The following is a 27,341-nucleotide window of genomic DNA, read 5'->3' as shown; positions in this document are numbered from 1 at the left end:
AGACTTCAAAATGGCAGCTCATACGTTGAAAAAAAAAAGTAAAAAAATATCAAGCCGCCGGAGGCAATGAACCCTAAGGTGCGGTAAGAATAATAAATTTTTTTTAGAAAGGAAATTCCTATGATCAGGTGTACATTATTATTGACAGCTAAAATTAACGTTATGACTTAAAACATAAAGTTGATTATGGTGTATTAAATATCGAGTTGCACTTGTCGGTGTTTGATAGTTTAATGTTATTGAAACGAAATTGATGAATAATTAATTTTGACGTTAAAATATTTTAATTTGTTTTTGTGCTTTAAAAAGACTTCCACTTTTATTACATTTGAACGATCTTATTTTAATGTATAGTGCATATATCCGCGTATGTTATAGCCCAATGACTAATGAAATATAATGCCATATAGTATTGACTGTGAGGCACTAATTTTCCCTTAAAAATTAAATATATATATATATATATTGCTGTGTAAGGTAGAGTACATTCTCTCATATGGATACGACGTACCCATTTTTAATGAATTTTTTCAATACTGCTTACTTAAATAATTATAACCATCAATTAACTTCTTAGGAAGATATCCGTGAAGGTATCATCTTTGATATGCCGAAGTAATTTATTTTATTAATGCTACCTATGACATGTATCCTAATTATCCTACATCACACATGCATTAAAAGCTGTATAAAAACACAAGAAGTAGCCCTTGTTTTCAAAAAAAAAAAACAAAGAAAAAAGGTTTTAATTTTGACAGCAAATTTTTCAACCGTATTTTTTTAAATAAAATGTATCTATAAATTCTTCTTATAGGTAAAATTAATTAGAAGAATGAAAGTAATTGATTTTTTTTCTTCTTATCAACAACCTACTCTGAACATTATGTATTAATTTATTGCTAGAAATCATAATTATATAACGAAAATAGTATTATTAAACAAACTAATGTGAATATTGAAAATACATTAATGCTTTCTCATTACTAAAAATCTGTATTAAAAAAACTATTTGAATAAAAATTTACATAAATCCTGATAACAACAAAGTCTAGCGCAAATATGAAAATCAGACCCAGAGAACGGAACCTAAAAAAAAATCAAAAACGAAAAGCCAAAAGACCAAAAGTTGTCTGAGAACATTAACACAAAATAAAATCGATTTATAACTCTTAACTTCTTAAATTTATAGCTAACAGATCAATTGACAAAAGCAAGATTCAAACTTACGAATCCTGATATTTCAGAATATGCCATACCAGAATTTTCCACCTAAGCCCGATAGCTTAGGTGGTGGTTCACGATAGACATAACTCAAATTCGTAAATCGTACTAAGAATAATCTCCTATTCCGGCGTCGGTTATTTAACAAAAAAAAAGTAGAGACCAACAAAAAATACAATCTAAATGATCATTCTGGCAAACTGTTTGGAAAAAAAGGTGCATCTTCAACATACATAGCACTGTATATTACTTGATTGGTATTAAGATAATGATAGGTCCAAGAAATAAAGCTTAAAATCCGGATATAATATCATAACCCAGCTATTATATGCAATATTGCCTCATTTAATATCCGAATAAACACGAGCTTGCCTTTTAAATATGCATGTCTATTTTGAGTTTAAGACATACCATAGACAAAATAAACGGTCCACAATAATTAATGCATCCCATGAAAGTAATTATAAGATGACATTTTAATGATTATCTGACAACGGTAAAACATCTCTCCCTCAATTAATTCGCTCACTGATATAATACGGTAAGCAGTAAACCGATAAACCAGTAATAACTGACTAGATTACGCAATCGCCTACAATTACACTGTCCGCGGTCATTCTGATAGAATTTGTTTGCTACAACTGTTTTGAGGTATATTCTATTCTATTATTCTATTGCAGTACAGTTTAATTATATGTTATTATAGTGTTATATTTACAATTATATATTATTATATCCCCTTTACAAATCTTGTTCGTCTTACAAATACCTGGTAGATTGTTAAAGCTTTTCGTATCCGTGAGGTCGTATAAAAAGTATCTGTTTAAATTTTACTACGGAGTTAAATTAATTATAAAATTATTCTAATATTGGAAACTACTATATTTAAAGAAAAATTTGGTAATTTATATTTGTAAGAAATACGTGACGTTTTGTACTACACTGACAGTTTAATATCATTGACGTTTTTGTAGAAGTCTCACTAGTGTAAAGATAACGCGCCTTTATATTTTTTGTCAATTCTTTTAACACGCTTACCTACTTATCGAAAACGGAAGCCGTTAAAGAAGCCCTGGTAAGGTCACAGTCATTAATGAGATACTTGCCTACAACAGCTGAAGTTAAGGTTGTTTAGATTGTTATTAAGGTAATATTATTTATTACATCCTCGTATCTTGGTAAAAAATGCTACGTTAAATTGATGAGTAACCATTTGTCTTATCTTGGTCTCTTATACACGGAAAAAATTATCTAAAGAAAAGAAAATAGCACGTTTTTACCATAAACCCAAAAAAAAATTCACAGCTTTTATATGCGGGCGACCTAATTTTTAATACTGGCAAACCTTTTATAACCCACTTACGTATCTTTTAGCGAAGCAGTTTCGAAGTGTTCTCCAAAGCTTCTTTTGTTAATATCCTCAGTCTAAATTTAGACCCACTTAATTTTTTTCACGACCATTTTGATTTATGTTCCTCTCACAAAATGTCCGTCAAAACCGTGAAAAATTTTAATTCCTTATATGACGGCCTAAAAAATAATATAGCCACAAGAACTATACGTCAAAGTTTGACTCCTTTTGTTAATTTTTTTTTTCAAACTACCAACATACTTCACCTTTGTCTGATTTTCATAGGAATCAACTAAGTTAGTCAGTTTTTTAACGTTTTTGCTTAGTTTCTTAATATTAATAAAATAAGGTTGATTTTGAAATAATACAAATCGAACTGCGTAATTCCTTAGCTTCAATGATTATCGAGGCCTTATTTAGGCATGCTTGCATTAGCATAGCGTACGCTGCGTTGTTTTTATATGCATAACTAAATGTAAATCATTAATCAGGTGCGCTAGACAGACCAAAACGAACTCAATGCTACTTTCATAATCAATCACGGAACCCAAAGAGATTGAAAAATTAAAAGTTCATACCCAAATGAGATTTTAAAGCAATGTTAAGTGTTTCGCAAGAAACTTTTGCAAATATTTTATAAAGACGACAAAATAATCTTCGGTCTTTAAAATACAGTTAAATGTACTTAACTTTTTTTATATACACATTTAAATTGCGAAACACAAAGCTGGTAATTGCTTTGCACAATTGTTTTAAATAAACAATTCAGTTTTAAATAATAACTGTGGTAGGCGTGTCCACGTCATAAATGACAGAATATACTCAATTTGCTATTTCGTTTTAAATTGCTATAATAATTCACATTAAAATATAAACAAGTGTATTAATCTGTGTCGTTCATGTAAAATTTCATAGTGTATGCAATGCATGGAACGAATTAGTCCTATTTGGGGATGGATAAATAAATTATTAATTAGTTGCACAATGCTAATTTTCTCACCTTATTGATAGTGACATAATATATATATACACTTATAGTTGTTGGTAGATATGCATCATTTATCTGTAACGTGAATTGCAATGCATCTTGAATAACAATTTTTAAAATGCAGTCTATACGTTCTAGATTTTTCTTAGGGCTAATTAAGTTATATTAATACCTACCACGTTAGGTTTAAGGTCGATTTTTATGTTGTATAATTTCAAAGGATTGAGAAGTATTGAATTATGATGAGATGTTTTTCTTTGTTTTGTGTAGCTATAACAGATCACCTTATTTAGTATGATGAAACATAAAAACGCTTTTTTTATTTAAAAGATCATGTATTTTTGTTATGAAATATATAGCAACAATTGTATTCGTTGTTTGTAAATAATAATTATTCCGATATATACACACTAGGTACCAGCCCCTGCTGCGCACGGGCCCGTTACAAAAAATATAAAATAGACTCTATAATTTTGAGAATTTTTAAACTTATATTATGATAACTTTCAAATGGAACGTCCGATTTAAATGATTTAAAAAGTAGTTTACAGACACTGATGTAGGCTTGAAAACGAAGTAATTTATTTTGAGGAAACTTAATACCGTATTTATGTAAATAGCTTTCCAATAAACGCTTTAGGAATTCCTATCTTTAAAAGACGTAAAATGGATATAGTATGTTATACTTAAGGTATAGACATATGTCACTACGGACTTTTCTGTAGACCTACATATATAAGATACACAATTCCACCATATATTATTTTGTTATATCTAAAAGACTTTAGGCATAGTTTCAGTTAAAAGCTCTACGACGGCTCATATTTTCCCGACATTTTCAACAAATTTCGATAATGTACACACAAGTATATACAAAAACTTAACAAATTATACGCTAAAACCTTCCTCGAGAATCACGCTATCGAATGGTGATAACTGTTTCATAATCGGTGCAGTAGTTTTTCCGTTTATTGCGAACAGACAGACAGACAGACTCGGCGAGAGACTTTGTTTTATAATATGTATTTTTTTTGGATTAATAAACTATACTATTTACGTTTCACCATTATGCTTTTTAAGTAAACTGCTATTGTACTTTTTCGTATAAATGAAGATATCCACATATTATTAACAAAAAAAATAATAATCAAATTTGTTTGCATAGTAATTTTACGTATAGCTCTCGTTTGTTCATTTCAATGACAGTGACATCGTTTTTATTAAAAAGTTTGAAATTTTTTTTTGACAATGTCTATGTACTTTTCCAAAATCGCTATTTATATAACAAAATTAATATTAATACCATATAAGTACCATATATTTGACATCCTTGAATCAAAATAAATCCCTCATGAGGCGATTAAAGCTATCTCAAACAAAAAATACAAATACTGTGACAGTAAGCGGATTTACTTGTATATGTGTTACATTAAAGTCACTGATATCAAGAATATGTTGTTGTTTTTCGTTTTCAAAGATAATTGGATTAATTTTATACATTTATACATGTCATCTATGTATATAAGAAAGTCAAATTAGTAACACTATTTATAACTCAAAAACCGCTGTACGGATTTGGCTGAAAATGGTGGGTAGGTTGCTTAGAACCAGAAGAAGGACATGATATTTTTCTTTCCCATTGGATAGAAAAAGAAAAAAATCTGAATAAAATGCAAAATCTGCTTATTTATTACCTCTAAACCGGAACAGAAATCGCCCAGTCAGATATTCATTTCCATTGCTATAAGTGATCCAGACGAAGTCGCGAGCGAAAACCAGTAATATTATAAATAAATGCATATATGTATAAATAGCCGTACCTTAATTCAGGCCGGTATAGTTAGGCTGGATATATAAATTGCCTTGAAATAAATCTATCGTCTGGTAAAGATACGATTAATTTATAAATTAATAAAAAATAACTCAAACATTCCAAGACGACAGACAAGGAAAAATATATAAGTAAATTTTTTATATATTGCATCACTTAAATTACAATAAACAGTCCAAAATACATTTTTTTTTTCGAAACAACCGACAAACGCTTGAATTGTATTTAAATTTTTAGACATCGTTCGAATCTTTCATGTTATGTTTCAATGGCAACATATCCGATTGGCTAGATCAGTATGCTTAGTACAAGTCTGCATTGTCATGCTACAAACGCAGCTTTAACAGTTTCCTATTAATAAATCCTCGTACACTATTGTATTAGCGTGAGTTATTGAATGAGATTAGTCATTAGAGGCATTGCTTAGTATGTGACGACACAAACTTCGATTAATCATATAGAAGCGTACCAATCATTTCACAAGCCGATATATAAGTTTATCTCACCCTTATCATCGCTTTGCAATCACAAAAAGTTTCTTCAAAATTATACGTCTCATCAAAGACATTTGGATTGATAATGGTGTAATAAATGTTTAAGTAGCCTTAGTGTAGAGAAATAAAGAGTCGATTGGTGTTGCTTACGCAATATTTTCAAAGCTAAACTTGTTATAGTCACAAACGAGCTTCATCGGCCATATATCGCTATAGTACTTTTTAATCCCTCAAATATGTATATGACACTGACATATAATTATACGTAAAATTAATTGTATATTTAAATTTTAACTTCTAAGCAAATAAAACAAATCATTTAATATAATGAACCCGTGAAGCAAAATTAAGTTTAAGTCAAAGATATATTACGCGTAGCTCAGTGTTTTATGGAAGCATGTTAGGATTTATGATCCAACATCTGTACTGCAACTTGGATAAATTAACTGACAGCTCGATTTTGAGCAATGTTTGAAGAATTACCGGTTTGGTCATTCAACAATGTTGAATGTTCCGACTTCTGAGCGATGCCGAAGAATTCGCTGTCTTAGGAATAATAATTAGAATCTCTGCTTCACTGTTATGAGTCATTGAGATATTTTAAATCTAAATAAACCTACTAATTCCAAACTAGATACATCCTTAAACGTATCTATAATAAATATATACATAAAATAATCTTCTAAATACAAATACAGCTACAACTTTAGAATTGAAACTTCCAAATCTACTCATAATCATCGACGTATAAATCCAGTAACAGTTTTTGAAAAGCAAGGCAAGGAATAATTAATATTTCGTTGATCAGATTTAGTTGTGGAAGGATAAATCATATATGACAATAATTCTGGCAGCTATCATTAGATGTGGACGACCTAGTTCGAATCGCATTTGATTTATGCCAGCCCATGAACATTTCTATGCCTATAAATCATAGCTTATGGATTTGATCGAACAATTGATTCAGAATACTGAACTGATACATCTCGCTTTCTAGCTTCCTGTTCTGTTGTTTCAATATCCAAAAGCATTTTTGCCTCAGTAACTAGTTAAACGTGTTTCCTACTTTATCTTTTTAATTAAACATATATTCATATCTATTTTAAACTTATAACTAAATATGAAGACAAAGTAATTTGGACTGTAAGTGTTTGCAATAAAAATTTTTATTCGATACATTGTTGCTATATTGTTTTTGATATTCATCTTCAATATTTGAAATGGCTCAATCAATAATAGTCCGTATAGTGAATGACATAAAAGATGTTTTTAATTGGAGTCAATATCTCCAACTTTGGTCATCGACATTATATGACTATCTTAATAGCTTGGTTTTTATAAAATATATAAGGACAACACACTGCCAAGGACTTCGTATATAATTGTTTTTGCGTATCCAATACAGATCGTCTCGAAAACTAACGAACAACAAACTCAATAGCTATTAGTGTCTGCAAAAAAATTTGAGAGACATAAATATATTTCCTAACACAATGAGATAATTTTAGCTTACATAATATTAACCGCTTTTTATACTCTCTTAAAGCATTGTCCTCTCATAAACGTTTATGTATACAGAATTATCTTGAACGTATGAAATTAGGCCGACAAACCGTTTTGCTCTTTACGGTCGCGTGATTAATGCTCATATTATTGTTTGACTAATTACTGTAATGAAGAATCGAAAGGTTTTATTATATTTCGAAGTAATAACTGTTGGTATCGCAATCATAGATTAAGGATACAAAAAATTTCTAATCCCGTCTTCAATTTGGAGGTCAGCGTACCAAAAAACTAATAGGTGCAATGATACCATTGAGGTATCGATTAAAAAAATATGACTCATTTGCTGTTAAGGAATAATACCTTTTTTTTGCAACACGTATTAAATAAAGAGATTAAACATATGTATGAATGAATAACTAAATTATTTATGTTTTTATAAGAAAATTCTTCATCAGAATGAAATATTGTAACCTAAGTTACTCAAAAAATTCTTATTGCTTTTCTTCTTTCACAAACCAAGTGGAGTTTAAGAAAATATATAATTTTAAAAAGAAATTAAGCTATGAATTTTATGATTAATTTTCAGAAATTCAATTATCAGCGCTGAAAGTAAAAATAATAATAATAATAAGTTTTGGTTGGTTACTTCACGAATTATCTAACTACAAACATTCTTGTAATATCTTACGAAATTGCGTTCTGCGATATTTATAGCTTTTATTGCTAGTTATCAATACATTTCATGACAAGGAATTTGTTTATGCTTTCAGTTCATAGATTCATTAATATTAAATCCAAACTTGCGTATTACTAAATTTTTTATTTAAATCGTCGTATAAAACAGACATGTTTTTGAATAACATTGTTACTAATTTCGATACCTAATTTAATTGTCTTTCTAACGCAATCTTTGAAATTGTCTGATGTAATTTACAACTATTACAATGAATTCTTATCCGAATTTATACGAACAGGATTGTCGAAAGCTCAGGGAATTCGTTCCAACTGATAACAAGCAATATATTTAGTCACAGCAATACAAATTATCCATATTGTTATTTATTATTGTAATGTAAAAGGAATGTATGTAGAAATTTTTAATACTGTTTGTCAATTAACTTCTGAAAATTAATATATAATCCTACTGAAATGTACGTATCTATGTATGTTATGATTATGTATGCATGTTATAGCGTGTATACCCAAGAAAAATCTATATATCTGTTAAAAAACCTATACAATAATATAGTTCATATATAAGAATACTATTTTTGCTTCAGCTCTCGAAGAACACGGCGTAATAGTATTTTGTTTGAGATCAAGTTACATATTTGCTTAATTACACTTCCTTTGGGATACGAAATCAATTTCCTAAACAAAAATTATTATATTATCTTGGAAACGAATTCCAAAGTCAAGATCTAACCAATAAAAAGCTGTTAACAGCAAGTGCATATAAATTCCATTATGGTCCTCTGTATAGTGATAGTTTAATAAAGGGAAATATATCAATACCTAATGATTTTATCCAGCCACTGTGATTGATGATGCAATTATAATAAAGACGCTATAAATCAACATCATCATGAATAAAAGGCTATTTCGTATTATTTTAAGAATAAAATTTAATTCAAATGTTACATATATTAAGATAACATCCGCATTAAACGCGCATTTGAATTTCATATACCTACATTTGTCACGAAATTTTGTGTTTGGATTCTTGTTTTTTTTACTTTACGTAACATATTTTATATATACCACATACATATGTATATATGACTATAATTTTTTTAATGCTTCCCAAAAAAAACATATAAAATTATATTTTTGTTCAAATCAAATTATGCAAGTTTATTCCTTATAAAAAAAAAATATTTCTTATCCCTTTCATACATTTGTATGATTCCTATGCAATACACAATTCATATTTTAACGCATACAAATAAAAACCGTATTGTTAACGAATTAAAGTTCAATAAATAATCCAACAATCATTCGATCTGACCAATTTAATCGATACCAAATTTGAGCCAAATTGAATTATGTTCCGATTAATCTACTCTATCTATAACCCGACTTAGATAGTTTACGCAATCCCACATACCTAGATAGACTTACTATTGTAGATAAGATCACTTATTAGCGGCTCCGTGTAAAGGGTTCTTGACCATTGTCGGCGTGATTTTAATCAGCTGATTGACTGCTCAATTTCCACCGCATTTACATTGTCGTGACACGATTTGTTGTTTACAAAGGATACGATTTATCGCAATCGATTTGCATTAACGTACTATTGAGTTACGAATTAGTTTATTTTAATCATAAAAATACATACATATGTTTTTAATAACACTATTCTATTAACACATACATTTATTTAACTTTCACGTGTCGAATAAACGACTTGGTGGTGATTTCTTTTCTAGCGCTCATTAATTATGATTATAATCACACATATTAACATAATATATTATTTACGTAATAATGAAAATGTCGTTGCGAAATAATGTAAACGCGCTCTGTTATATAAAGACTAAAAGGTCGTTTATAATAATCAGCTAGCTTAGATCGTGGTCTAGGTATACTCTGTCCGGTGCGGAACACAATAGCTATAATTGATTTTATTCAAAGCTAACAATTAAATGAAGAAAATATATATTTATTTTATAACAAATTACATATGATTGAACATTTCTATAATTAAAGAAAATTGTTATTTGAAGTATTGTATAATGACATATATATATATATATATATATATGTCATTATACAATATATATATATATATATATATATATATATATATATATATATATATATATATAATATATATATATATATATGTCTACATACTCGTATAATTTTGCTCTTACCAAGAGCTTTCTCGTTTAACTTGATATTGTCAGTTTTAAAAATTTTTATTCGTAAATCGTCTGGTAAACATCGAAACCTTCAATAGACCGTACAAACTTATATTAATAGTATTTACTATCGCATACAACATTAAATGGTAAAACTTTTTTCTTATCAAATAAAGACATTCTAAGATATTGAATTTTATTTATTTATATACAGTATTAAATATTACATATTTATTGGTTAAATTATTAATAAATTTCTTTTTCACAAAATACATATCTATTTAACGCTAGAAAAGCATTATTATAGCAGCTGACACCCCGCCTTAGTAACTATTGTATGATGATACACTCAATAGCAAACTCTATACATAAGCTAATAAGATAGATTTTTATTTACTATATTATTATAATATATTATATACGGAAGCCGAAAGTGAAATTTTGCAATCCCATATTAAACGCTTTCTAAACGCCCACGCGTGTAACACTCTAAACAATATGTATTGTTTACACTCGGTAAATTAAACACAATAACACAACATTTGATACGCAGTCGGGTAAACCTGTTTGTAAATTTATCTTGCTTTATGAGTACTACTAGCAAACAGTTAATATTAATGTTTTACTTATACCTAAGCTGGATATGTTTGCTCATATTAACAATACGCACTATAACAACCAGAAGATTTAAAACTTTATGACCTTGCTATATATATTACTATAGGTTTAAAATTCAAATAGTACTTCTTTAGCAACAAACGGTTACACCTTTTATTCCGTTGATGACGCTTTTTCTAAAGTCATCAAAAGTTCTGTTTAATAGTAAAATATTACATCTGAAAAATATGGTTTAATTAAAAACTATGCTCGTGAAAATATTCAATATCATTATTCGTCTTTACATTCTTTATATTATATGAATCACTCGAAACATTCAGTATTATAGACGGTAACTGGAAACGATTTAAGAAATCCCGAGCAATATTTAATATACAATGAAAATCTCGTTAAAATCAGTTTAACATTTCTGCGAAGTAACGAGCTGTTTTAAAAAATCATCACAGTTTACTGGAATTTTAATATCTTCTTTCTTATGCATGTCTCATATTAATATAGCTGTCTGATATATTGCGACTCAATATTTATTCATATATCTTTATAGTTGTTAAACTAAGTCCTAGTCAATCGTACAATACCTATTTCTATTATAAAAATAAAATTAATTAAACTATTCTCAAAGTAACTCGCCTTTATTTATTTTGCATTAATATTCTTAACACAAAATTACTCTCAATTTAAACTGAAAAAAAATCTTAATTGAAGTTCTATATAATATTTAATTTTGTATATTTTCAAAAATCATAATTAGTAACTATTTGTTAGAATTAATAAAGTTTTTAATGAATGAATATTAAAATTAAATAAGGGAAGTATGAAAAAAAAAGGATCTAATTTGAAAACCAAATACGTGGAAACCATATGAATTCTTAACATTCTTAAAACTATACAATATTTAACTATTTTATTACGTTTTACTCAAAACATTAGCAGGTTTCTCTTAAACAAAGATTCTTCACCTTTTGTTTGTTTTATAAAAGCTGATCTTTGTTTTTCAACTTGATACATAACATTCTTCAACAGAACTTTTAACTTCCAGAAAGCCTTGAAGACCTCTGAATAATTTTATCCTTTTTATTAAAAACCTTTCCCTTTCTAAATATTAAGTTGCTACATTTCTTAGAAGCGTGATGTGACGAGTCGAATTGGAATCTCGAAGACGAAATCTAAGTAACAATAGTTATTATTGATATCAACCTTATTACTAACGCTCTAAGGTCCAAATATGTTTTAGGAATACATGTAGGTCGTACGCACGCCACTCCGACGGTAAATATATATATTTTATTACATTCACACAAAATCAACAAAGTATCAAGAATGCCAATATTTTGACGGACTTTTATAACTTTTGCTTTTCCAATAAGGAAAAATATTTATGACATAGAAGTTACTTTTAAATGTTTATAGAGTATTAAAAATAAGAATGTCTTCGGATTTTTATACGTTTTTAAGGTCAGGATGATAAATGAAATAAATATTGATACGAACGAGTCAAAATATGTATAAAGTAAATCTGAAACTATAAAGCTGTATACACATTTACGATTTGTTTAAAAAGTGCTAAATATATTTTATAAAATGATAAAGATTATGTAATATAAGTAATAGCACTTATTCGATGTCAGTATAATTTACAAAATAACTTATCATTTTCGAAAAAACTCCTCGGTTGTCATAATTTTTGTAACGTTTTATGAAATAATAACTCAAAGTGATTCACAACATCACAAATTCCAAACATAGAGAAAAAAAAAAACAAAACAAAACGAGCGAGTTACATCTAAAAATGGGATCCACTTAATCATCATCAAGCTTTCATGGAGATCAACTTCGAAAGAAGAAGGGATAAAGAAAAGACTAATATCGGTCATAAAGACTGTTACATGTGGGATGGGGTCTTGTCCGACTTTACGATATTTCCTTCCACTCCTTAATAAACTTTTATTAGCCTTACTTAGGGAGAGATCTTGATCTAGCTTTCAATTTATTCGTTTCTATTTACAGTTTACGTCAGTACTTATGGCTTTTTTTGCGCTAAAGTATAGCGAACGTTTGAAAATCTTTATACTGTTTGCATGTTATAAAACAATAATAATGTGTTGATAATAATAATAATATTTTTCGCATAAAACCTCTTTATTATAGGTTTTTGAGCAGAAGAGCTTTTAATAGAGAAATATAAAAGTAAACTTAAACATGAAACTTGAATATTTTAAGACGCAAATATTATTCCCATTATGTAAGCATAGAATGCAGTAAATATTAATGAAGAAAAAATCCTTAAATAGAGAATTTATTGATTTTGCACTTAATGATGTCATAAATAAAGTTGAAGTTTCAATAACTACAAATAAATCTATTTGTTTGCATCCATCATAACAGTGTTCATTTAATTTTACATTATTTTGCAATATAAAACAAGTTGATCTGTCATACAGTTTGATAGTGAGACAGCTGACAAGGGCAGGACAAAAGTCGTGACCGATTTTTAATTTCTTTTATATCGTACGATTTATTTGTCCTGTCGTATTGAAGTGTCGTATGGTGTAATTGATGTTTTTTTTATAAAATAAAACCGTCTCCATAATTGATAATAAATATTAAGGTTCTTTGTTAAAAGCAGAAGCTTAGCATTTTCTTTTCAGTTGTATTCAAAGTTAAGTTAAAGGTTTAACCATGCATGCAAAATTCTTTGTCTCATTTGGAGTAATGTTCATCATTTACATGTTAATGGCATTGTATGCTGTTATATCTTATACATGGGGTTCAAAAAACGTTAATTTATTTTAAAAAAATCTTTAAAGCACTTCTATTTAATAAATAATATAAAAACTTTTGTTAATTTAATTATTTAGTTATTTACTACAAAAAAAAAATCAATCATTTATATCATGTCATTCATCATATGTATAATTAAATGATATGCATTCACATTTATATATGTGCATAACTTTAAATAATTCGATATAATTTTCTATAGCCTGTATAAGTTTACCTGTCTTCCCTATAGCACAATAATAGGTAATTTGTTACGCTCTGTAAAAGAATGACGTCTGCCCGTTCGTACACCGGTCCGTGGAACAAGTCCCGGGGAAGTTTCCTACTACGTCTTATAAGTGTAATTAATTATCTAATTGTACATAGAATTCAAACATTCAACATTCAATGAATGTCACTCGTTGTATTCTTTAAAACTGTATATTTTATTATTATTAATCATTTAAAATATTTAATTTAATTTAACTTCTTATGAACTTAATTAATTAGAGACCTTGTCGTTATTAAATTATTTTGAATTATTTATATTAACAATTCGGCTAGGTTAAATGTTGTCCAGAAGTCGAATAAAGCATATATATATATATATATATATATATATATATTGTAATAAGAGTGTTGTTTACAAATAGTCAAACCTAAAACTGTCCCTGCAACGGAATACTAGTTTATACACACGGATTTGTTCGCCTGTTTCAAACAAGCCGCTCTACATTGAGCTAAACTATAGGGATATAGCATAAACATAAAATTTACTTATAATCGCGTCGCTAGTATTAGAAGAAGCATACAAGTAGTGCTATATACATATGTTTGTTACGCATATGTATGCCAGCACTATGATACGTTATTGTAATTACTGCCATGGTCATTATAGCGTCCGCAGCGTTCCCCGCTCTTGCATATTAATACCATAAGCATTGTTTTCAACGCATCGCGCATATTGATGGAGTGATAGCGCATTTCTCGATACCGAAACCAATAGTTCCCATGATGTCATAGGATGTGGTGTGAGGTCGTTGACCCCATCGCAACCAGTTCCTGTCTGCTATCGATTAGTATTAATCTTTATTTTTCGGTTCAATAGTTAAAATAGCTATCGTTTAAATAAATCAATGTAGTCAATCAAACAATTATCACGGACTGCAATGAATAAAATAGTATAATTTATTTTCTATGATCATTTGATTTTACGTTTTTTTTGTATCGACTTTATAATATTTTAGGTTGAATATAATTTGGCTATTTAGTTATTATAGCGTTTTTTTTTTAATTTATTACTTTATTTATAAGTATAAATCTTAACTACGTGGATTTTGTTAAGTAATTCAGTGAGCTTTATAAAGCGAAATAATTCGGGAGATAAAACGAGGTGAACTTATAACAAGAACCTACAGACTACAATCTCATATATACATTTATATATATATATATATATATATGTTTCGTTACTATATTTTATTATATTACTAACCACCCAGGTGAACAAAAATATTTACAAGAATTATCATCATATTTCTCTATAGTAATGTTATTTAAGGGAAAATTGAATTGGATTTCACTATGGTGGGAGTTCACCATGTACGGTGTCCTTTTCCCTTATAATCAGGTGGGAAAAATCAAGTTACATCTAACAAGAAATAATATACATACAAGGTATTGTTGTTATGTATATGGTAGTATTGAAACAACTATAAAACTACCCATAAAATAAATATTCATATAAATACGTGTCTTAAAATATCCTATATATTTCACAGTCGTCATACATTGAAAGCGCTTAATTATGGCATAAAATTTGACTCATACTTTTTAATAATCAGTCGGTAATGTATCTCATACATCTTTTTAAAGTTATTTTATTTAGTTCGGCTACAGTCGTTCGAGGTACGTCGCTGTCCACGTAGGCGTGTATATAGTAATAGGGTGTTGCATTTTTAATAGAAGATTTAAACCAAAGTATGAAGATGATAACTAAGCCTCAATGTTACGACGCAGTGAGATTAAAAACGAAACATATTTTTATGCAAATTTCCAACGCTTTTATTAAACCAGGTTGGCTTAATTGAGTTCTAAAGTTCGTATAGTAAGTAGTCTAGACTACATACATACTACTGCAGTCTTTTACATAGTCTAGACTACATACATGTATAATTTGTCGTGATCTTTATTTTCAATTAAATTGAATTTGTATTGCAAAAATAGTTTTAAAATAAAATCTCTATAACTTATTGCTCACAAGTATTTTTAAAATCCGACGTAAAATTGGAGGTGTTAGAAGTTTGACCCCATGTATGTGTGTTTATGTGTGTAGTAGCTCACAAGAGGATTGACCAATTTCAATCGGGTTATTGAATTTGAGGTCCCTTGCAGTGGTTTTTAACTATGTTTGGTTAATATCGATCAAGCAGTGTAAAAGCGGTAGATCTCTTCATTAATGATGTAGGGGTATTTTTCGTCTATGATAACTCAACTTATACTAGTATAATCTTAATTCGTACTAATATTTATACATACTGCTTCTTTACAGATTAATTATATTTATGTATATATTTATCGATATGTAATTTCGAACTAAATTAAATAATTACCTGATCATAATCTTTTACTTGCGATATTTTTATTAAACCCCTAATCTCAAAGTAAATCTAAAGGTAATAAAATAAAATACAAGTTCTAATATGAGAGTCGGCGGTAACAGCTATTGTAGTGGTACTTTTATTTTCCTATAATAATTTTTAAAAATGAACAATTTTAAAGAAAGATGAGCTTTATTATAAAGATGAAAGGTATTTTATTCTGTGTTCCATTTTTTGCACGGGGTGGCTACCGAACCGCGACATCATATGATATTTTTTTTAAATTGACGCATAATATCTGGTAAATTGTTCAGGTTGCTACATACAGTTGATTCATTTTTTTTTTTGTTACAGATCAACAATATCCAGTCTAGTCGAAAGTAAGAATAGTTATTTTGTCGAATGAATAAAGAACCGTAACCTTCCCATCAAAAAAATACCTCACTTATCTCTACACAGTTAATTTCGTTTCATTCAAATCACATAAACAAAGATTTCCTCCGCTAGGAGTCGTAAAACGTTCAATAAAAATGTTTCTTCCAACATTATAAGACTTAACCAGCCTTAAAAGCGTATTTTAAACAAACAACGATATTACTTTCACTATGATAACACTCATAAATTTATTATCTGTAAACAAAAAGTCTCTTTGATTTATGTCAATATATTAACTGTACTAGTTTCAATTCTATAAGAAACGATAGTAACACAATTAAAAATAGGACACTTTGTCGCTATACTTCTTATACTTAAAACATATAGGTAACAATCTACTTGCAATATATACACAAAAAGTACTTATATATATATATATATATACATATACAAAATTAGTTTATCAACGTGTATTCCAGTTTGTCTTATTCACTTTCTCTGTCTTTGTCAATTCCAATTATACTTTACAAATGTCTGTCTAGATACTAAGATTGATAGATACTCGATGTAAAGCAAAACTTAGGATAATTTCATTTAAGACAAAAATGGCAGAACACAGACAAAGTCGCGGTAACCGTTATTAGTATATAAATAGTTACTGGTCGCCAACCTGTTGTGTCATATTACTATTAAGGCTTTCGCACAGTTTTTCTCAGACTAAGCTGATTTGAATAATAGCTGTAATTATTGAAGGAATGTCGCCTTAACATGTGACATTATATGGTTTTTGTAATCATTGTTTAATTTTAAACTCATTATAGATCGTGTTTAAACGCTGTTAAAATTTTATAAGGAGAAAAAATTCCATTTGAAGCGTGTTATACATATTCTTTGTCATATAATATATAACTTATTATCTATATGCAGATGCGTCTTGCATCTATAACTTGACTCTCCAACCATCGTTTTAAACAGATTTTTTTTTATTTAATATAAAAAAAGATATTTTTTAATGTACTCGTATTTATTTTAATTTAACCAGGATTCTTAATTATGAACCTGGAAACTATTATATTTATATTAATATATATATATATTCAACAAAAGACGAAGTTTGAGTATACAATTTGCAAGTCAGATACAATAAGCAGAAGATTGCCATTTATTGTTATATTTGCTAACACTGAATACCAGCTATATGCCAAAGGTCCGGATGCCGACGAAATATCATCATCAGACCTCAAAACAGTAGAGGTCAAGTAATTACAAATTTATAAGAACCCTAACATATTAATATAAGTATTATCTATAAAAAAAAATGCTTATTTATTTTAAATCATTGCAAAAATCACTGTGTCTTTTTTGTTTGACAGACAATATCTCAAATGAGCTTTATATTGTTCTCGTGTACATAAGAATTTATTAAACTTTGGTTATAAGAAATTCATTTCTTTTAATAGCAATAAATTAAGACCAGATAAGTCTAGATTCACTAAATCTCTCCAATAAAGCAAAGAAATGCGTTAAATATGCAAAATATTCTTTATTTATTAATCATTTTATATGAATATATGACTTATACGTTAAAATATAAAATGAAATGTACCTACATTCCCAGCTATTATATCTTACAATTCCCAAAATGTTTTAAACCGGTTCTTAAATGTTTTAAAAAAATATTTGGTTTACAACAACTTCTTAAAACAACGACGGAATATATAATGTTTTGACAGTGTCATATGAAATACAGCTTCAACCATTACTGAGTATAAATATCGGTACCTAATCATGAACAGTGTAAATAAATAGTAGCCAAAAATTAAAATCATAAACCTCCTTTTTTTAAATCGGTTAAAAATAAAACGTATATCATGGTATCGGACTTTTTTATAATGCTTAATGAGTGATAAGTTTCAAATCAATCCGAGGACTAAGCTATTCACTTCACTCACTCTCTCACATATCCTTTTAAATAATTCAATAGAAACAAAATTTTATATGGACTTTAATTATATTTTTGCCTCAATAAAATTCTAATATTATTTTCTAAACACGATTGCAATACAAGTTAAACAATTATCAACACTTATAGTAATGCAAAGCTAATGTCCGTATATTAAGGTTGCGAGGTTATGTAGACTGTGACGGACTAGGAATCTGCGTAGGCGCATATCACTTAATGTCCTAGGGTTGACCGTCTATCGATATATCTACAAATCGAGAATTAATGTATATAAGTAACCTTTGTCAGGAATTTTCCAGGAATAAAATCGTTGTGTTATTAGGGAATTAGAATTATTCAACCACGGTGGATTACTTCAGGAGGAATATAGCAATAAGTATTTTTATTACATGCAACACCATTCCCTTAGAAGAAATTTGATTAAAGAGACAGTAGAATTATAGAAGTAGTAATATAACGAAGCGATTTTCCAATTAATAAAATTATGGAATTTATATAAAAATTTGTGTGTACATATCTGCAAACTTATTTACCCTTTGTACCAAAACCAATAATACATACAAAGTTGTCACATGAAATATTACACACACACATAAATATATTTATATATATAATGTTTTTGATATAATGGTAGACAAAGTGGGTTTTCTTTTAATTTACTCATTTACTCTCTAAGTATTTAGCGAATATTTATGCAATTTTGATTATAACTCCAAAATTTTTGACTTAAATACAAATTTTTTTTTTAATAAAAGCTTGTTTGAATCATGTAGAAAATACAATCATATTATGGCACAACGGATTACCGTTGTGCCATAATATGATTGTATTGTATTATAATATTAACATTCCGTAATAACGTATTCTACGACACGTAATAAACAGTACACAGAACCAAATTATTACCTATACTTACCTCACATAAGTACAACTTCCATTTAAAACATGGCTTTTATCCCTCAACACTAACAAGTAAATTTATAATGCCGGTTCTTTGGAATCAGGGTCGTAAATAATTTATGTTTTAACTAGACCATCGATAAAAAATTTATCGACTCCTCGCTTCACTATACTAAGTCGTTTACATAAAACTTTTTGCATGTAGCTTGCATGTGATATTATTTATTGCGTCATATATCAGAATAGATTAATATATTTTATAAACAAAACAATATTGGCCATGCAAATTAAAACGGCTTCAAAAGTGAAAGCAGGTTGTATTCAAATACAAATAGAAAGCAAAAATCATTGACATTCGTTTAAATGATCAGCTTAGGAAAGCACACTATTTCGTTTGAACTTGACTTTGAACTCGTCTGATTCCTCGTCTTATGCAATATATTTTCTCATACAAAATATAGCACAATATAAATTGCAGCTGCCACAGTGTAAAAAACTTATGTTACATAACTGTTTCATTTAAACTATGCACTTGTCACGGACGTTTACCTTTAAAATGTCACAACTTAGTTTCCATAGAAGTGACATTGCAGACAGAATTACGTCACCTGATTAAATAATACGAGCAAAATCACGATATATTACTTGTATTTAACATAATTAACAATAGATATAGTTGTATAAATTTAAATAAATTATTTAACAGCTTTCTATAAAGATTAAAATATTATAATATACTACGAGAGAAATGAAATCGATTAAAGAGAAAACAAACATTTTTCCCACTTATATAATACATATAAAAAAATATATTTTATTTAATTCGTAAACATATATCACATAGATAGTTTAAAAATTTCATACACTCGCTATAAAATCAAAACAATAAACACTGTTCAGACAAGATAATGCAGACGAAGGTCAGGTCAACCGTCATCTTTCTCAGAAAGCATTCGCCAGGGGCCGTTAACGGGCTATGGGATAATAGATATACACACAGCCTGGGACCTGTGTGTTACCTGTGATTGACTACCATTAATTGCCAGCCTCTGTCTGCGTGTATAATGAAAAATACAGACATTTTATACTTATTAAATAATACATTAAATTTTTCAATAATATTGAGTTTAATGCATATGACATATGCATATTATAATTCTCGTAAAAATATCAACATTTGTTACGCTTTTGATGAATATGAATAAAATCAAGATACACATATATAGGAGTGAATAGGACAGGATAAGTAATAAAGCAAATCTAAATGTAACTTTATTTAAAGAGGGAATCTTCTATAAAACTTTATGTGTGTTTAAATCAGCGTCATAAATCTACTTTATAACTATTCCGGCATTTTACGACGCGTCTTTATATGAAAGCATAATAATTTTTATATTTCGTACCGACTATTTTATTTCTATACAAACATTCCTTCTTACTCCTATATTATTTCACCCTTTAGAGTCTATTATACGTAATACCTTATTTAACTATATTATTATACTCATATACTGGATATGAATGTACGTACTAACTTTATAGAATGTATTTTTTTTTTTTTGTATGAACACATCGATAATCCAAAATGTCCTGTTGCTGTACATTCGATTTCGTTGCAATTTTACGACGCAATAAAGTACAGTATTGTCTAAGACAGCGATCGTTAACGTCGCCTGTGGCTGTACCTATCAGGTTATATTACGATATATAATATTATGCAATTATATCAACTACGTCGTTAAAAATAAGGATCACTTTCCCTTGTACCTCACTCCACATTTTTTCTACTATCGATTTTATTTCCCTATATAACAATAATACTGGAAATGAAATATGATATGTTTATACTTATACCTAGTTAAGTGAATGATAGTCTCAGCGTAAAGCGAAAGTGATTTTAAATCCTTTCTTAAAATCTCTTACATTTCACATTGTGAGTATATAAAAAATTCTTTTTTCAAAAGATAAATATGAAAAGATAGAGACGACTATGAAAAGATAGAAACGAATATGACAATACATTTACGACTTTTTCAGAATTAACATTGAATATTGAGTATTTTAATTAATTAATTATTAATTTTATTTCTATGCTTAAGCTCATTGTCTTTACATTGTATACTGAATGTGAATAAAATATTTGTTTTAAGTTATTGAAAACATCATCAGTCCAGGCTCTGTTTGAAAAAAAGCAGTACTTAGTTATGTAACTTGTTAAAGTAACTTTTTTTAATCGTCAAATACAAGTAAGAATTAAGTAGAGGTTAGAAATATATGACATTACTTTTATTCTCTACTTATTTTACTACATAATAGGCTTTAACTACACTATTTCATATTAACTATAATTCCAATGGAATCCATTGACTTTTTTCTGTATTATTCAATAACAAACAAACTCACATATTCGTTGACAATTATAATATTGAAAATATTTTAAAAACATACTACAATACTTAATTATATCAAGAATTATTAAAGAATTTTACTTAACTAATCGATGAAATCTATTCAATACTAAGTTTAATGGGAATACTTTTTTTTTAACTTAACATGCAAAAAGAGGGTAGTTGTTAGTTTAACGTCGATGAGTGTGTATTAAAATAAGTCTTAGATGGTCTGACAGATATCAATGCGGTTTTTTTCATTTGTAAATAAATTTCCCTGCGATGGTTCTTAGCTGTATTTGTATAATATCAGTCCAGCAACATATGTAAGTGTATTGACTCTCTTTAAAACGATATAAGGCATATTTGGCGTACTATAATTACATTAATTGCTTACTATGTTCCATTATACTCATTTAATCAAAATTAATTAGTATCAGTTTTTTTAAATGTACAAAAAAATTATTACTTAAATTTTTTTGTTATGTATATTATTATTAACATTTTATATAAATATTTATTATCCAACTGATAAATATCAAAATGTTTACATCTATTCAAGGTGTATTACCCAACTGTCAACTGTCGTTTGCATCATCACAACAGGGATTGTCTGAAATTACGACATCACATACAAAGAGCTAATAACTTTACATTATTCGAAGTTTCGATTTTCGTTTTGCTAGTACTTACGAGCGGCATGCGCGCGTTGAAGTCTTTTGTATGGAATCATAGAAAAGTCCAGTGTTATTACATCTTAACCTTAACACATACGTCACACGTATAATTCAAATGGCTAACATCAATTTTTATTTACCAATAAATGTACGTTCGACTGTCATTTGACCCCGGTGACCTGGCATTCTACACTTTGATTTGTCCTTAACTTGACCTTCGTTTAGATTTGAATCATTGACACAGTTTTGAAGCATTAATATTTTTGTTATTATAATACTTATAATTTGTTAAATTAACAAAGATCAGAATTTTAGGAACTTTAATTTAGTTACTCTTCTCAAAATTTACCAAATAGTTTAGGAGTTTTTCGACACAAAAACAAAAATTTATACATACATATATAAAACTTAAAACATTTAATCAAAACCTCCACTAACTATCCTGTATATATAATATTACCTCCTACCACTATAACAGCTATTGTGTAAAGTATAACTTACATTTAATCATTGATTTTGCATAACTGAAGATTAAAAACATAATTCACTTCTTCGCTGTAGGTAAAATGACGTTGAATTATTCTGTAATACATGGAACAAGACGTACAAATACATCAATATATTGACAAGGCTTTTGACCTTACATCGTTTTGGTGCAATTAATAAGAAACAGCGGAATATTAATTTACCATATATAAATATATATATATATATATATATATAAAGATAAATATGTAAATAATAAAATAATATATTTTTCATCTCAAAATCAGTGAATATATTTTTAAATAAATTAATAATCATTAAAGTAAATAATAATACTATGATTTATTCCATCAATTTCAAAAAAGTTAACAAATACATTATATTCCTAATAATTCCTAATATTTATAATCATAACCTCTGCGTGACGCGGAATTGTTTACTTATTATTCCTTAAATTTCAATACACCAGCGAGAGAACAAGAAATAACTGGACATTAAGAGAATTTAAATCTAAAAATAACAACTAAACTCCCTAAACATAACTAATTATTATTATTTGAAAGTTCTTTAAACAGATAAAGCATTAGTGACGTACCCTATATTGTCCAACTATTTCTTACGTAAGTACCAAACTGTCATAACTTGTACCGCACGCTGCCGTCCCGTTAATGAGATACTGACCGATATGTAGGGGAAAGGTCAGGTCGATTTACAATATTTACGACACACCAATATACGCTGTATTATCAAAAACATAAAACTCATTTCCGTGTACACAAATTACCATTTAAGTGCTTGTTACATCAGTTTAAACATGCACGGAATTATAGTCATTATTGTAAAGCGATAAGGATTGTAATTGCGCGAACGAATTCCTTGCAATGTAGCAGATAATGGCATCCTGTGTGATCTGAAATATGTAGGTAATTTCCTTCTAATCAACGGAGAATGAAACAATTGATTGAAATGCACCAAATTAGATTATATGGATAATGTACACAGACCTTCTCATTAAAATAACTAACTTTGTAACATATATTATACCTCATTACTCATTGATTATAGATGGAAAATTAACTGAAAAATAGAAATAGTAAAAATAATAGATAGATCTACCACAAGTTATCATCGCACTGCTTACTCAGCGTTTCTAGTTTTCCATTCAAAAACGTTGGTACTATGCGTAATGCGTATCGTATTGTAACGATGCATACATATTATGGTAATTAAATTATATATTTTTAATGTAATTATTTACAAGGGTTTCAACTGAGATTTATTTCAGTAAATTCTAAATAACAAATTAATTTAAAACCTTAAAAACCTTTCAAGAGTAAACAGCTTATAGGAAACCGCTATTAAATAAGAGGTCATAGAAGCAGAGCTAGCACAGAAGCTATGAGATAAACGCTAATATCTCTTAAATGATTTACTTTACGAGACGAAACCTCTCAGCATTCCATGGGTTCGCCGTGCGGGTGCCGGGTCCATCGCGTTGCAGGGAACTTCAACAGTGCCTGGGACCGAACCAGGCGCAGGTTTAAGGGGCAGTTTTCTTACGGGCGTTAAAAGCTCACCTCCACCGTAGAACAAAATTGTTAACGAGTTTCTAATAATTCAATCTCATTAATTCGTTCCTATACTCCTTTCCGTCGAAAATAATATAAAGAATATGTTCATTTTAGGAATATCTTCATTTTAACAATGTCACTATATATTAAAACGTATTATAACTTCTGTCTAAATATTATGACAGTAAGACGCTTAAGGATATTAAATTATTAAAGTTACAAACAGACTGGTTGCGTAAATAAAATGACCAAGGAATTGTATTAGCAGTACCAGCTTCGAATCCGCGGGAGGTATGCTTTAAATAAATTGCACGGCATACAGGCATCAAAATAAAACAGAACAGGATACAATTTACATTATTTTATACAATACTAGTTCTTGCCCGCGACTTAATCTGCGTTACTTTCAAAATTAGAAACGTTTAGCTGACCGGCTGAACTCTATTCCTCCTTAAAGACACAGACTCCTTAGATACATGATCTTATCCTCATAAACTAGTTCTCTAGTTAAATATCACATTATTATTAATATAACTAAAAACTACAATAAAAAATCACGAGGATAAGCCTCGGAATTAATAGTAATATAAGTGATTTCTAATATACTTTTTGTATGATTGCTATAATTAAATAAACGGAGTTATTACTTTACGGTGAAGGTTAAAATACTTAATATTTATTTCAACATTTACACCGCGATATTAATTGTTGAATTTCAAAACGATTATTATAATTTAAACGATTAGGTATAATTAAATTTAACGAATACTGCTATATGTATATTTTTTCTTTTCAGATCACGAAGCCGGCGAGGGGAACTCTATGAAAACGCATGTTTGTAAGGTAAATTTGACAAACAAAAAATGTAAAAAAAAAATACTGTTAATTTGATTTATTTAAGGTTATATCCTTTCTGCTTTCTTTAAAACAATTCGTGACTTCAACTGAATATGAATGGACGAAAAAAGTAATTATATATTTAAAAATAAATATTCTCAAGGTAAATCTAGTGAATTTAATTGGATAATTCTCAAAAACAGAATTAAAGAGCTTTTTCCAAGACAGGAAAAGCGAATGTCATTCAAGTGACATAAAATTTAAGTTCACAGGAATCAAATGTGTAATAAAATATAAGCAAATCCATCGTAATATAAAAATATACAGTACATTAAGGGCTGTAAATCAAAAAACTCGTATAGATAATAAACTGTCATTCCGATCATAGCGCATATAAAAATGTCAAAGGAGATGACCGGTAATATAAACTTGCTTTAAAGGATTATAGCTTCTAACATTAAATATAATAACATCTATAATCCCCTGAGAGTTATATACTAGTGCATTAATATACAAAGCGAAAAGGAGTTAGCTATAAATGGCTTAAATATGAAAAATCGTAGACTTTATTTTATAAAGACTTTTCAATTCACAATTTTTTTTTTCTGTAAGTATGGTTCCTACTTATGGCATATATTTGTAATTTTTTTTATTGCAGGTAAATTAAATTTCAATGTGTGTTTATATCGTACCTTACTAATTCTACCTCTGGACTTATACATAAGAATAATTCAAAAAAATATTTACTACGGTTTTTAATATATATAGCCAACCAAATATTAAAGATACATCATTTAAAATATATTTTTTACGAAGTATTAATTAAATAAAAATTTAATTCAAGCCTGTAAAACAATACAAATATACATGCACATGAAGTATATAACCGAACGAACAACGACAAAAAATTAAGTTATTCAAATTGTAATAGTTATTGTATAGTTTTTATATGAGTTAAAATACTAATAAATATGTATGTAAATATGTACGGAGTACTGTCAAAACGTACGGCATCTTTAAAATATAGCCTTGTTTGCATTCAAAGTTCAAATTTATATACCAAAGCAAAACATTCCGTAGAACTGTGGTGTCAATAGTACTCGACTCAAACCTAGAATACTCACATATATTCTATATTTATCAATATTGTTCTGTGATAAATCCTTTAGAGAATTCCGTTCTAGAACCAGAGATAATATTTATATGAAGTTGGCTTCATATATTAAACACACGTAAACAAATTACTTTCCACATTTATAGTCGGTAAAGATAATCAAAGAAACGGTAAACATACTATATGTACATAAATCCCACAACACAATCGCGTGGTAAGTTTAAATGCTCGTCTATCGGAAATAGAAAATGTACGCGTTTTGATTAAACAGAGCGTTAAATGTGAAAAGTGACAAGAAAATAATACACCTAGAATATAAAGACGGCGGTACACTGAGAGATAAATGATTAAAATTATACCAGGCAATTAATATTAAATTTATTTGTGGAGTTATTATTATAGAAAACAGTGAATGAACGGAAATTTACTAAAGCTGTAATTATTACGAACAATGAAAGATTACTTCAACTGAATGTTTTAATTAAACGTGAAATATATTGTAATATAATATATTATTCTTAAATTGATCAAACCAGTTGTTTACCTATAAAATGAGTTTATAAAGTATTATTTTAATGGGCACATATTTGACAGAAAACTTTGACTTTCACACTGATATGGTTTTGAAATAAAAACAACACATCACTTCGAATATAAACACAGGAAAACTTGATACAATTTTTGTATAGAATAATACTGATTTATAAAAAAAAAAAACATCGTTACGAAACTTTACATATATAAAAGCCTACAATTTATATTAAAACAAATTTTTTACATTCAAAAACTGTATTGTAT

The 27,341-nt window shown here is 28.2% G+C and overlaps 1 protein-coding gene across 4 annotated transcripts in view; it reads left to right on the top strand.

The window, feature by feature from the left end:
• LOC116773528 (uncharacterized) overlaps nucleotides 1-27,341 on the top strand; it is a 61,760-nt gene that overhangs the window by 22,377 nt on the left and 12,042 nt on the right. For 2 of the 4 annotated variants that reach the window (XM_032666004.2, XM_032666002.2), the window contains exons 3-4: nucleotides 16,588-16,613; nucleotides 25,389-25,435. The gene's annotated coding sequence lies outside the window, so the exon portion shown is untranslated. The remainder of the gene's footprint in view (nucleotides 1-16,587; nucleotides 16,614-25,388; nucleotides 25,436-27,341) is intronic. The other 2 variants (XM_061528696.1, XM_032666003.2) reach the window with 1 other exon arrangement.

This window comes from Danaus plexippus, assembly GCF_018135715.1.
Source record: "Danaus plexippus chromosome 22 unlocalized genomic scaffold, MEX_DaPlex mxdp_27, whole genome shotgun sequence".
NCBI classification, from domain to species: Eukaryota; Metazoa; Arthropoda; class Insecta; order Lepidoptera; family Nymphalidae; genus Danaus; species Danaus plexippus.
The sequence above is the reverse complement of the archived record's forward strand: the minus strand, read 5'-3'. Positions and strand labels throughout refer to the sequence as shown.